This window comes from Sciurus carolinensis, chromosome 3, assembly GCF_902686445.1.
Source record: "Sciurus carolinensis chromosome 3, mSciCar1.2, whole genome shotgun sequence".
Lineage (NCBI taxonomy): Eukaryota > Metazoa > Chordata > Mammalia > Rodentia > Sciuridae > Sciurus > Sciurus carolinensis.
Window position 1 is genome coordinate 9,488,826 of NC_062215.1, and position 12,260 is coordinate 9,501,085.

The following is a 12,260-nucleotide window of genomic DNA, read 5'->3' on the forward strand; positions in this document are numbered from 1 at the left end:
TTCTGCTTACTGGTTGTATGAATTGCCTTGTCTTTACTTCCATTTCCTCATTTTCACAAGGGAGATGATAACAGTCTCTAATACATAGGAATTCTTTGAGGAATACATACAATGGTGTATAAAAGCTTAGTACTGAGCCAGAAGCATGAAGATGTGTTGATAGGTATTAACAATTACAGTCAATAGCATGTCAAAAACTCCTACTCTCTCCACTCAGACTGATTTTGAGTTTCTAGACAAATTGCTGCGTAATGTTGTTTGACCTAGTTTCCTCATCTGTTAACTAGAATTATAGAACAAACTTCAGAAACAATTAGGCATTACAGAGATTAAATGAGTCATTTCATGAAAAGCAAGAGTATAATGTTTTATGGCCTATGGTAAGTGCTCAGAAAAATTAACTACTACATATATTATTTATTCACTTGCAGTAACAAAATTATTCAAAATTAATGGAAAATAAATTTTAAAAATGTGAAACTCTACACACTCAAAAAAGAAATGCTTGTCAAATTTTAAAAAAATGAGTGCACTTAAATATACAGTACAATAAAACACAAGTATCTTAACAAAGAAAACATTGTTAGCAAGCATATTGTCAGTCTCCTCACTGCAGTGAAATGTAATAGACTATAGATGATAATCAGCCATAATATTCACATTTTGCTTCCAGAAGCCAAGTTTAGATTTTGCATACAGAAATGCATTTGGAAACACTCCAAAGACCACTTTCCTCATTGCCATTAATAGTGTTTTACTACCCGACTTGAGCATGACACACTGTATACATGTATCAAATTTCACACTCTTCCCCATAAATTTATACAATAAAACTTACATATTAATAATAATTAATGAAACGAGTCTATTTACTCAAAAGTTTAAGAAAGCCTACTGCATACAAAATCCCTTATCATAATAATGTTTAACTTTACTTATTTATTTTTGCCTCCTTGGGGACCCTTATGGATACACCTGTCTTTTGTGATCCAACGGAAGCAAAGTGGAACTCTATTCTTTTGGAAATGGTATTCCTAACATCATTTCTAGTCCCTCTCAAGAATCAGGGTTTAGGGCTCATTGTTCTCCCAATCCCTAAAGTTCTGCTGTCTTCGTTCAGTGTTTGGATTGGTTTGCCAGACAATGTGGATGGTGGCCAGGTTTTGAGCTATTATCTCCAAGTCTCTGCTTTAATATTCTGCCCTTTGATATTGTACAGATCACATTTCATTTCCCCTTGGCCATCTGACTCTCTGGTAGAGATCATGCGGTAGATGAGATTAAGGAGAGACTGGAAGGCTGGTGGAGGCAGGGACCACTGCTCCCTGCTGGTGCCCTGTTGTCAGAAGCACCATCCAGAAGCAGCTCTTCATGGAAGGAACAGCATTTGATCCCAGCACACAGTTTCATCCAGCATGTCACATCCAATTTCCTCCATCATCTGGAACGCCCAGCACCAGCCTATAATTCTCCCTCAGAGGCAGTACCCACTAGGAAGCACCTCTTCTCACGATTCCGAGTCCAGCTCCCAGTTTCAGATCCCTCATGTGAATTCCATTGCTTACAGCCCAGCAGTAGTCTCTCCTCCTTGGCTTGGGTCCCAGCTGCACTGTCTCCTTGAAGCTTCCAGCATTTGAAAATGTCTAGCAACTCCTTCCCTTTGTTCTTGCATCCTGACCAAGATGACCCTAACATCCCCTTCACTACATCTTGACTAAATGAGACCAGGTCTATTTTGAACATAGGCCCCTGCACTCCTTTTTCTTAAGGCATTTACGTTCACACCAGCACTGAAAAATTCTTTCGCTGCCCCTTTTACGATCCAAGAATGTCTTTGTCAAGGACATGGGGACCACCCCTTTGACACACAATCATCAGTGAAGATAGCGTCCTTATCTCCCATTCTTTGCAAAGACTGTTAAACTAAAGTAAATTTGTCCTAAACAGTCTCTGTACTTGGATGATGAAGTTGGGCTCAAAGCAACCTCTGTACATAGTGACCTGTACCCTAGGTTGTTGTGTAAAGGAATCATAACCTAACCTAGTAACTAAGCAACTGAGTCTCAGCCAATCCCTTCTGCTGAAACTCCTGTCAATCTGAAAACTGACAAATCCTTCCCACATAAGACAATTGCCACTGCAGCCAATCAGGGACATGTCACTTCCTTTTTCTGACTATCAATTATAGATAGATAGATAGATAGATAGATAGATAGATAGACAGACAGATAGATATAGGTATAGCTATAGATAAAGATATAGATAGATGTAGATACAGATACACCACCTTGGTCTGGATTGCTTCCAGCTCCCAGAAACTTTTTCTTCCCTGAGTAAACTTTGTTCAATTTAAACTGGTCTCAGTTTTTTTTTTTTTTTCCTTTAGCACTTGAAAAAGCAATAATTAGCAAACACAGATGGTCTAATGAATTGACCAACTTTCCCCTAACTTCCTCCACTGCTTTTCTGCTGGTTTTCCCTGACATTTGAAAAGTCCTCCTCTTTCTCTTGGGGAGTTCTGTCCTGTACTGAAGTCTCTCTCCTCTTCTGCTGTAACAAATAAAACTGGCCTGGCCCCTTTCCTAACGCTACAGTTCAATTTCACTATTATAATCTTCTCTCGCAGTGTTACTTCAGTGTATTTCCTTTGCCTTTTTGATCTTCTCACATCTGTAACATTGATTCTTTATGTTAAATTCTAATAAAATAACTAATGTTCCTGACTGCACTGTAACCAGCACTATCCCTGTCCCTCTGTGTCAAAAGGAACAATATTCATCATTTTCACCTTATTTTTATAAAAATAGAAAGACACTCCCTGCAACAATATAAAAAGCATACGTTTAAACTTAATAATAAGAAAAACATTAAGTGTAGCAAGTTTTTAAAACATTTATGTATGTAGAAAGTTTTATAACATTCAGATGTCAAGAATATAAAACAAAGGAGTCCTACCTATGTGCTTAACAGTTCTTCATTCATTTCAATAAATTTGAGTCCCTAGCTGTAATCATGACTCCTGGTTTGCTTTTTCTCTCCTTGCAGGAGGACAGAGGAACACAAAAATACTATTTTCTAATGTGACACAACTCATCATTTGGAGATGTCCTGCTGTCCCTCCTGGTCCCTGTTGGTCACCTACATTTTCACACCTAAATGACTAACTATGGCTTCTAACTAAAGGGGAATTTAGGTGCTGGCTTTTAAGACAACAGACCCACAAAAACTTCTCAGTAAACAGGCAGTCCACAGAAATGTTTCCTTTCCTTTGATGCGTGTGTGTTCGCTGTCATCTCGCTACCCTCCCACCCTTTCCAAAAGGAGCCACGTGGACTAGCAACTGCTGAAGTTTTCAGCAGCGCTATGGACAAAATTTCAGTTGACAAATGAGAAAAACAGTATAAACGATATCTGTAACAAAGTTTCAAAGTTTTACTTCTGCGTTTTTTTTTTAATTTTTGATATAAAGTAAAATTTAGGATGTTCGAAACCCTGTAACCCTTCTTTGCTGATGCAGGTTATGTTTCTTCCTAGCTGGGCTGATTCCTTGCTGCGATTCGAACCTTTCCAATTGACTTCCTACAAGCACCGAGGTGCAGTTTAAAGGCAACCCTTTGCAGGGAAGGGAAAGGAAAGAAAGAGGAATTGAAAAGGGGTGTATTTCTAACCTTGGTCATAGGTATCCTAGGAGTGTTTCTGTTTTAATAATTAATTAGCTTATCAGTTCAGAAATGTTCCAATGACTCTTGGAGTCCCTGGCTGTAGGGCGGTTGGCACCATGCGTGTTTCCTGACCGGTTTCCGTAACTTTCCATTTAATATTTTTCCCCTTGAAACTGAAATCATTTAATGAAACCTGACACTTCAAGGCCACCGACCGATCTTCTGAGCAGAAGGTATGCGAAGGTGGCCAATTCCATTAAATTACAGCCCCTGTCCAGGTTGGGAGATATCATTTCTAGGCAGACAGAGCGCAAGGGAGTCAGGAATGCTGGAAGACATAACTACTAACAAGGAAAAAAAAAAAAAGGGAATAACATGAAAAACTCTGAAGGGAAAATGAGTTCAGCACACAGAAAAGGGACGATCGGGAGGTGGGGGAAGGAAAAGGCACACATGCGGTTTTTTTTTTTTTTCCCACTTATTCTATTTCCTTTATGCTCCCTAGTTCAGGGCTGTTGGTAGAAGATTGATACATTTATTAATTCTCCATGCAGAAAGACAAACAGTGGACTTGGTCCGGTGGGACCCAAACGTCTAGCTCCAGGCGTCCCTGTGGAATCTTCCAAAGATGCCTAATGGTTTTTGACCACCACAGACCCATTCAAAGATCACGGTACCATTTTCCAAAATCTCATTTAGACTCATACATAAAATAAAATCATCCTGTCATAATGCACTGGTTTTCTCTCCGGTTCTTCTTTTTATTTCTTCTGCTTAATTTAAAACACAGAGCCAGGAAAAAGAAAAGACAGAAAAAACAATTTAAAGGATGTTCAAGGTAGTCTTCTTAATAGGATTTTTTTCCCTTCCTTTCCAACTGCAAGGACACAGTTAAAATGACCCAATTCTTTCTACATAGAGTGATATTTATGCCTTCTCCCTTAGAAACTATTTTAGTATTCACAAAGAAATATTTTTACCTCTTTTACATTTTTTTTTTAAACTTTAGATCTGATGGCAAGGGCAGAGAAAATTATGGAATCTATTTTATTAGGGTTAATACTGGCATATTTTAGAGCAGGGTGGAAATTATGGTTCATCTTTTACTTAGTTCTTGGAGTGGAGCCTGGCTGTATTTCATTTTTAGAAGCCATCTTGGATCTTAGATTCTTACTGAGTCTCAGTAAATTTCTATGCATTAGGTGAAGTGTAAGTGGAATCTTAATCATGTAGCAGGTATTTGCCTTTTTTATATGTCCCAGTACAATGCTCACAAAGAAAAGTCACTAAGTGAAAGAAAAATCAGAAAGTCAGAAATTATTCTGATTTTAATTTAGGTCTTGAAAATCAGTAAATTTAGTTCAGTGGTGTTGAGAGCCCCTTAGGTAAATTTCTGAAATTTCCTCCACACAAGATGAGAATAATTGCTACTTTTATATTCAAGAACATTCAGTTTTGTGAAAGAAAAATATATTAGGATATTACTAGGAATGAAAAATCGCCTTTTGAAATCAATTTGTACATGAACCTGAAAAATAAACACGATTTAAATTTGTGTTCTGGATAATGAATTGCAAAGGGTGTTATTTTACTGAAGTGCTCCGTTATGCCTGTTTATGTTATTAAGTGGGATGAGATAAAGCATATACTCAACTCTTTTTTAAAAAGGATCAAATATATCATTTTAAGTAATTAGGTTCGTTTATCTTAACTTTTTATTTATTTGAGTCAGTTCCTGAAATAGACCATGAAGCCAACCTCTTTATAAGACTTGCAAAAAAAAAAAAATTTGAAAATTGGTTAAACGTAGACTATCTAACACAAATTTTCACTACATTAAGTGCAAAATTATAAATTTATTATTTTATGTGTAAATTTATCCTTTTTCAATTTCTAAGATGTATATTTTGGTAAAGAATTATTAGTTTAAGGTAAATTAAAATATTTGGTGGGCAGATAAAATACATATGTATACAAGATTACAAGAAATAACAAATAGTTTTCTCTGTGTATATGCAAATGAATATTTGAATGCTGTGTTTGTTAAATGTGAAGTATACATCGTTAAAAGACTTCTTGATATTTTCCACCTGATATATACCTGATGGAGAGTACTTTCCTCATTGCAAACTATTAGATTTTGAGGATAATTATTTAAAAAGTAAATAAATGCAAAATTTTTTAAAGGTTCAGATGCCTAGCTCACACCACATGCCAAATAGTTAAATGTAAATATAAATCCTTTAGTGGAATGAAAACAAATATAGATGATGTTTTCAAATAAATTTTAAGTGGAAAATTCTTTTTAAGAATGTCATTAACTAAATAGCAGAAGGAGAAGTTTAAATCATTATTCTAACTAAATTAAAATCTAAAATCTTGTATAACAAAAGAAAGCAAATAAAGACCAAATAGCAGAATGGTTCTTGAAAAAAACAAGGAAAATATTTTCAACGCAAGTGGTAATAAAGTATTAATGCCTATAAGGTATACAAAATATCAGAAAGTCCATTAGACATCAATCTACAGTCTAGTAATAAAAATATACTGAATTATGACTAGGAAGTTCGCAGAAGAAACATGCATTTATAATAAAATTATGAAAGAAAAGTTTTTAATGAGGGATGTACATAAAGTTTGGAATGAGAGATAATTTTTTATTCACCCAATTTAAAAGAGCACAGGGATCATATCAAGTTCAGACAGGGTTAAGAAAAACAATCATTTGCTTTAAACTGCTGGTGGAAGTCAAAATTCTTAAAATTTGTGATAAGCAATGAGCTTATATCTATAGCATTATGTAATATATCTACACAGCAATTGTTTCTAATTCTAGTGGTTTACAGAAATACAAAGAAGTGCATGGACAGATGTGTCTTTTCTTAATATTTGGTTGTAGATGGACAATATATCTCTATTGTATTTATTTATTTTATGTGGTGCTGAGGGTCAAACCTAGTGCCTTGTATGTGCTAGGCAAGCAATTTACCTCTGAGCTACACAACCCCAACCCCAGATGTATCTTTATTTGTAAAAAAAAGAAAAGAAAAAGAAAAAAAAAACTTGAAAATTTGCATAAATTTAAACCATAATATTAGACAATGCAGTTATTAAAAAGAATGAGTTAGATTCATTTGTGAAAAATTAGAAAGCAGCACACTGTGTGTTTTAACATGAAAGGTACTACAATGACATGTATTTTATTCTGCTATATTTTACAAATATTCAATTTATAATTGGGTAAAAATAGCTTTCTTTGGAGAAACCTTTTATTATTAGTATTACAGAGATATTTCTGTATATTTCTTAACAAAATTTTTACATTTAAGATAGTATTTCATTTATGAAAATAAATTCTATATGAGTTTTCATTTGTCTTCTTTTCTGTACAGGATGAGTTGGCCACAAACGGCACAGAGCTGTGTATATTATCCACTCCTCCAAAGTCCCCAGAGCCTGAGGCACAAGAATCTCAAGGTGTTGCTGATCCTAGTCCCAATCTATGCCAAGGGACAGTGTGACTGTGAATGACATTGAATGTCAAAGTCACATTCTTATTTTTTCTTTCTCCTTGTGTGTCTCTGAATTGTCTGACCTACAGTCTGTGCCTCGATCTATCACAATGTCTATGTCTTCTACTCTCACGTCTACACTGGAGAGTCGCGAGGATCCTCATGCTGCGCAGGTGATCCAAACACCCTGTGACCACACAAGCGTCACTTTAGAATACTGCTTCATCCCTCCCTCGGTTCCCAAGTACAGTTAAGTAGCCTGTGCTCTGCTCGCTAGAGGGCTTCCTTTGCTCTAATGAAGAGCACTGAACTTATTGAATTCTTTAGAAAAATGGGAGAAATTACACAGGAAGATAGTAATACTGAACAAAATCAAGAACTTGTGAAGGCAAGGTACCTAGCAGCACATCTTCCAAGTGAGAGGAATTCAGCTATTTTAGTCTTCAACTATCCTTTGCCTCAGGTTTCTTTTTGGCATAAAATAAATGGAGAAGAGTTTTAAGGGTGTCATAACACAGAGAGAGCCGTGAACATGTAAGGACCCAACTAGCCCAAATCCTGACAGCCACGATCAGTAACTGAGACGTTGGAACAGAGGGTGCTGCCTATGCGAGTGCAGGGAAGTGGCCGATTTCTCAGTCAGGACCACGTGATTGGGCGTGGCAAGCCGGTGGCCTTCATGCCTGTCGGTCTCGCTGTGTTCCTTGGTAAAAGTACCTGACAGTAAAAGCAGTGAGAAAGGATGGAGCAGAAAGGCAGCAGGGTTTTGGAAATAACAGAATTTTAAGAAATGCAAGCTTCTTCCTTTTTATGCAGAATGCATTGTAAAGGAGTGAAGGGCGGGCATGGTTTCAGGCCCCTCAGTTGGTCTGGGCATGTATCAGAATAAAATTAGCAAGTTTCTGGGTCAGTTAAAGAAATCAACAGCTCTCCCAACCCCACCAGGCAGGAGGGGATCAGGGTGGATCAGGGGCTTATACAACTAAGGAGAATACTAATGGAAGCTGTCAATTTAGTAAAGTCCCCATTCATGACTTCCAAACTGTCAAAGGAGGCATGCAACAGGACGGACTTGTTTGTTGTATGAATCTCAGAGCCTCAAAGAATCTTTCTTAGGTACAGCAGAACAAGATTAATGTATCCAATAACCACTGTTGACACCTGTCATGCAAGGTAGGTCACGGTAGACACATGCTTTGGCCTGGAACTATTGCTATTGAATTAAGAATGGAGACTGTGATCTGCTTCCTTCTTGTATTTATTTCTCAAGAGAAGTTTTTTATTGGTCATTCTTTTTTTTCCTTCGAATTCTTGAGAAACCACCAGAGTTCTCACTCTGACTTTTCTCTCTCAAGTTTCAGACTACTCACACACACTGTGAGGCTACCCACCTCCAACATACAGAGCTTCTCCCCTTCTTTATGCATGGCAAACCGGCACTTTATTTCATGCCCCAGAATCGGTCTCTCCAAAGATTTTATCATAACTAAAGACCATGTATTCTGTATGCATAATACATAAATGATATAGTAACATCATAGTGCACATTTTGGAGTATAATAATGCTTTATATTTTATTAAGTCATTCTTTTTAGCTTTAGTTAATGTAATAGACACTTATTAATCTTGGATGTATCCATGGCTTCTTTTTCTCCATGGGTGCCTTTTTCCTATAAAATCCCTTCTCTGTTAAGTTTAACCCAGGAGGCAACTGGGCCACATTTCTGGGCCTTGGAAGACCCTTTCCGATTAGGACGTGTGGATGGGTTTTCAGGAACACCACTGTCCATATCTCACTCAGCTGCTCTGCTCCCTCTTCTATTTCCTCCCTGCTGACAGGGATTTGCTGTGGTCTTTCCAAGGGCTGCTCTTTTTCTCTTTCCACATGCTGTTCTTTCTAGTTCTTTCTATAGGCCATTTCTCCTAGCCATAGAGCTCTTTCCCCTGGACAATGCAGGCCTTACTCTCCCGACCTTCTGCAAGTTCCTGGGTGAAAGTCACCTTCAAAACAAGGCCTTCATATCCACCCTCTGTAAAACTGTAGACCCGAACCTCATGCCTGTTTCCCTCATCCCTGAGTGCTTCTCCACATCACTGATCATGTTGTAGCATATTCCATCACTGGTTGAGCCAATGGATTCATGGCTGCACAGGGCAGGAATTTTGTCTTTTTTGTACTATGATGTGTTTCAGTGCCTAGAGTTGTGGCCAACATGGTGGTAACTCAATAAATCTTTGTTAAGTAATGAATAAACCATCATCAACCCCATCTCACAGTGTGCATTTGAATGTTTTGACTTAGTACCACAGCTCTGAGCTGAAGGAATTCTCATGAGTTTCGACAGTAAAAATCAAGAGTACTGAAATTTCTCAATACGAAGAGTTTATGGGTAGTTCTTGTAAGATTCAAATACACATTTTAAAAGAATCAGTAAATCCTTGAGATTCTCTGACATTGGTAAAAGATGGAGAGAGAAAAAAAAGATATAATGTGACTGAAAATTATCTAAATAATAGAAAAAATAAGCAAAGGCACACTTGACATCCTCCAGTCTGAAGATACAACAAAGGAATTAAAATAGCATTTGAGAAAATTGAGGACTGGGGTTGAAGATCAGGGGTGGAGCACTTGCCTAGTAGGCACCAGGTCCTGGGTTCCATCCACAGAACTGCAAAATAAGAAAACAAAAGTTGAAAATCATGACCATTTTCAATTTTCAAAAGTGTGGAACAGCAAAAGGAGAACTTCAGCCCCAATACTCCCCCTGTGTGCCGGCTCAAGCATGCTAATATAAGTTTCCATGTTTTAGAACTTGGCAGTGAAATCCCTGTAAAAATAAAAGTGATCCACTCGACATTCATTGCAGCTGGGGCCTCTATAAGTTATGTTCTTGTCTCTAGGCCAGATGAGGGTGGCAAGGAAAATATCTGGAGCTGGTCCTGGCATACAACTTTTGACATTTAGGTAAAATTCACCGGGAAGAGAGTCATTTTAGGTTACCCTGAATGTGAAGGCTCATTATATTTGAGACATAAGCATTCATTTTTGTAGCCCTGCGTTTGGTCTTCAAGCCAAATGTAGATGTGACTGTGGTCCTAGAGGCAGAGAGGCAGGAAATACTGGGGAGAAAGAGAGAGCTCATTTTGGCTTTCACCATCTTGTCTAGAAGAATGGCCACCTTTTGCTCCTTGAAATCCATAAATTTAAGAACATGTGTAAAAATTATATGTATATACACACATTATCATCATCATACCATCGTCTCTACATATATGGATCACCTGGTTCAGAGCGTCTTACTTATTCTGTCAAAGGACTCCGGGGCACTGTATCTGAAACACTGTAGTAGTATGTACACCGTGGGCATGAGTTTTCCTGGGGTGGACTTCTGTTCTTTCATCCCTTCAATTTGGAGACATCATAGTCCAGGGGAAGGTGGCTGAAACCTCTTACCAGTTAGGAGATGGGTAGATGTCCTTAGCCCCACCAGTCAGATGTCACTACTGAAGACTTTACACATTTTGTCATTTTCTAAAATCATGAACCCCAGTACCAACTGGGTCAGGAGTAAAGGTACTAACCCAGCTGGTCAGTGTCCTTAGATCAATTCCTCTTGGGCTGTGGTACAGTTTCTAATTTGTCTGCTTCTGTCTTTACCTAAACCATTGTCTACCATCTTTCTCTCAATGATGAGAACAACTTAAAATCTTTGTAATAATCCACTTCATTTAATCTGATCTAGATTTTGTTCTTTATATACGAATATTCAGATCAGCACAATACAATATGAATGTATCTTCTGTACTTAGGGATAAAACTTTATATTGTCTCAGATCTGGAAAATATTGATGAAATTTAGGCATTTGTTTTCTTTTTCTCCTTAACATTCCCATTTACATATTCTTTAAATAATCTCATGTACACATAATGACATGACTTAATACTGTATATTTAGGTGGCCTCATTGTTCATCCACATTTCTTTTCTATCATGTCTTTCCCACGAGTGAATTATTTTGGCTTATTTTTCAATTGGTCAGAGAGTTGGGAAAGGCATTTTCAGCCTTTACATTTCAAAAATGTCTTCATGTTTCCTTTACAACTAATGTGGTTTGTTTGCTTGTTTATTTGCTTTCCTTCTTTATTTAGGTGTGTATTGAGACAGGATTTCCCTATGTTCCCCAGGTTGGCCTACAATTCCCATGCTAAAGTGATCTTTCTGCCTCAGTCTCTCAAGTAGCTGGTACTATGAGCACCCAGTGCAAAGCAATAGTGTAAATGAACATGAAATTATCAGGCCTCTTTCTTTGTTCCTTAAATCTCTTTGTTATATGCTCCACTATTCCCTAAAATTTAGTTCTGGGAGAAGAAATTTCACATATATGGACTTCATTTTTATGAATTGGTAAGTATTTTTTTTTTTAAATCCTCCTACCTCTTATTGGATGTAGATTTGAAAAACTCTCCTAATCACTTGCAAGTGTATTCGTAGACCTGAGTGAATGTGCAGGGTCAGAAATGTTGGTGGCTACCTAAGAATTTGAATACTGCAATGTCCAATATAAACCTTGAAGTTAAAAATGAAAGATAAAGCAAATCATGTGGATTATATCCTTAATTTAAAAGCTAGCACTTTTTTCTTGGCAATAAGATGTGTATATTAGCACAAACCAATTTATTGTTGGGACAATTATTCAGAGGGTTCTAACTTTGCCTAACCATATCTTTTTTATTTTATAACAGCTAAGTAGAAATTATTCTATTGGCCCCTCTCACTTATTTGGCAGGTTTGTTGATGTTGGAAAGTTGCAGAATGGACCATGAGCTGAAGGAGCACATGAAGCAATAGGCCTTAGAACCCAGTCTTTTGAGCCTGAGCTGTCCAAAATCACCCTGAGGAAAGTGCTAATGAAGGTGTTTGGCACGAGCGTTTAATGAGTAGACTGATGAAGAAACAAAGCAGAAGTGGGCAATTCTTTAGTTTCAGAAATAGAGGATAGTAAAGCAAAAGCTGGTGCTTGAGGTTTTCAGTACATAGGAATTAAGAGAAAAGGGCCCAGGCTCCGTCTGACACAGGTCATGAGAG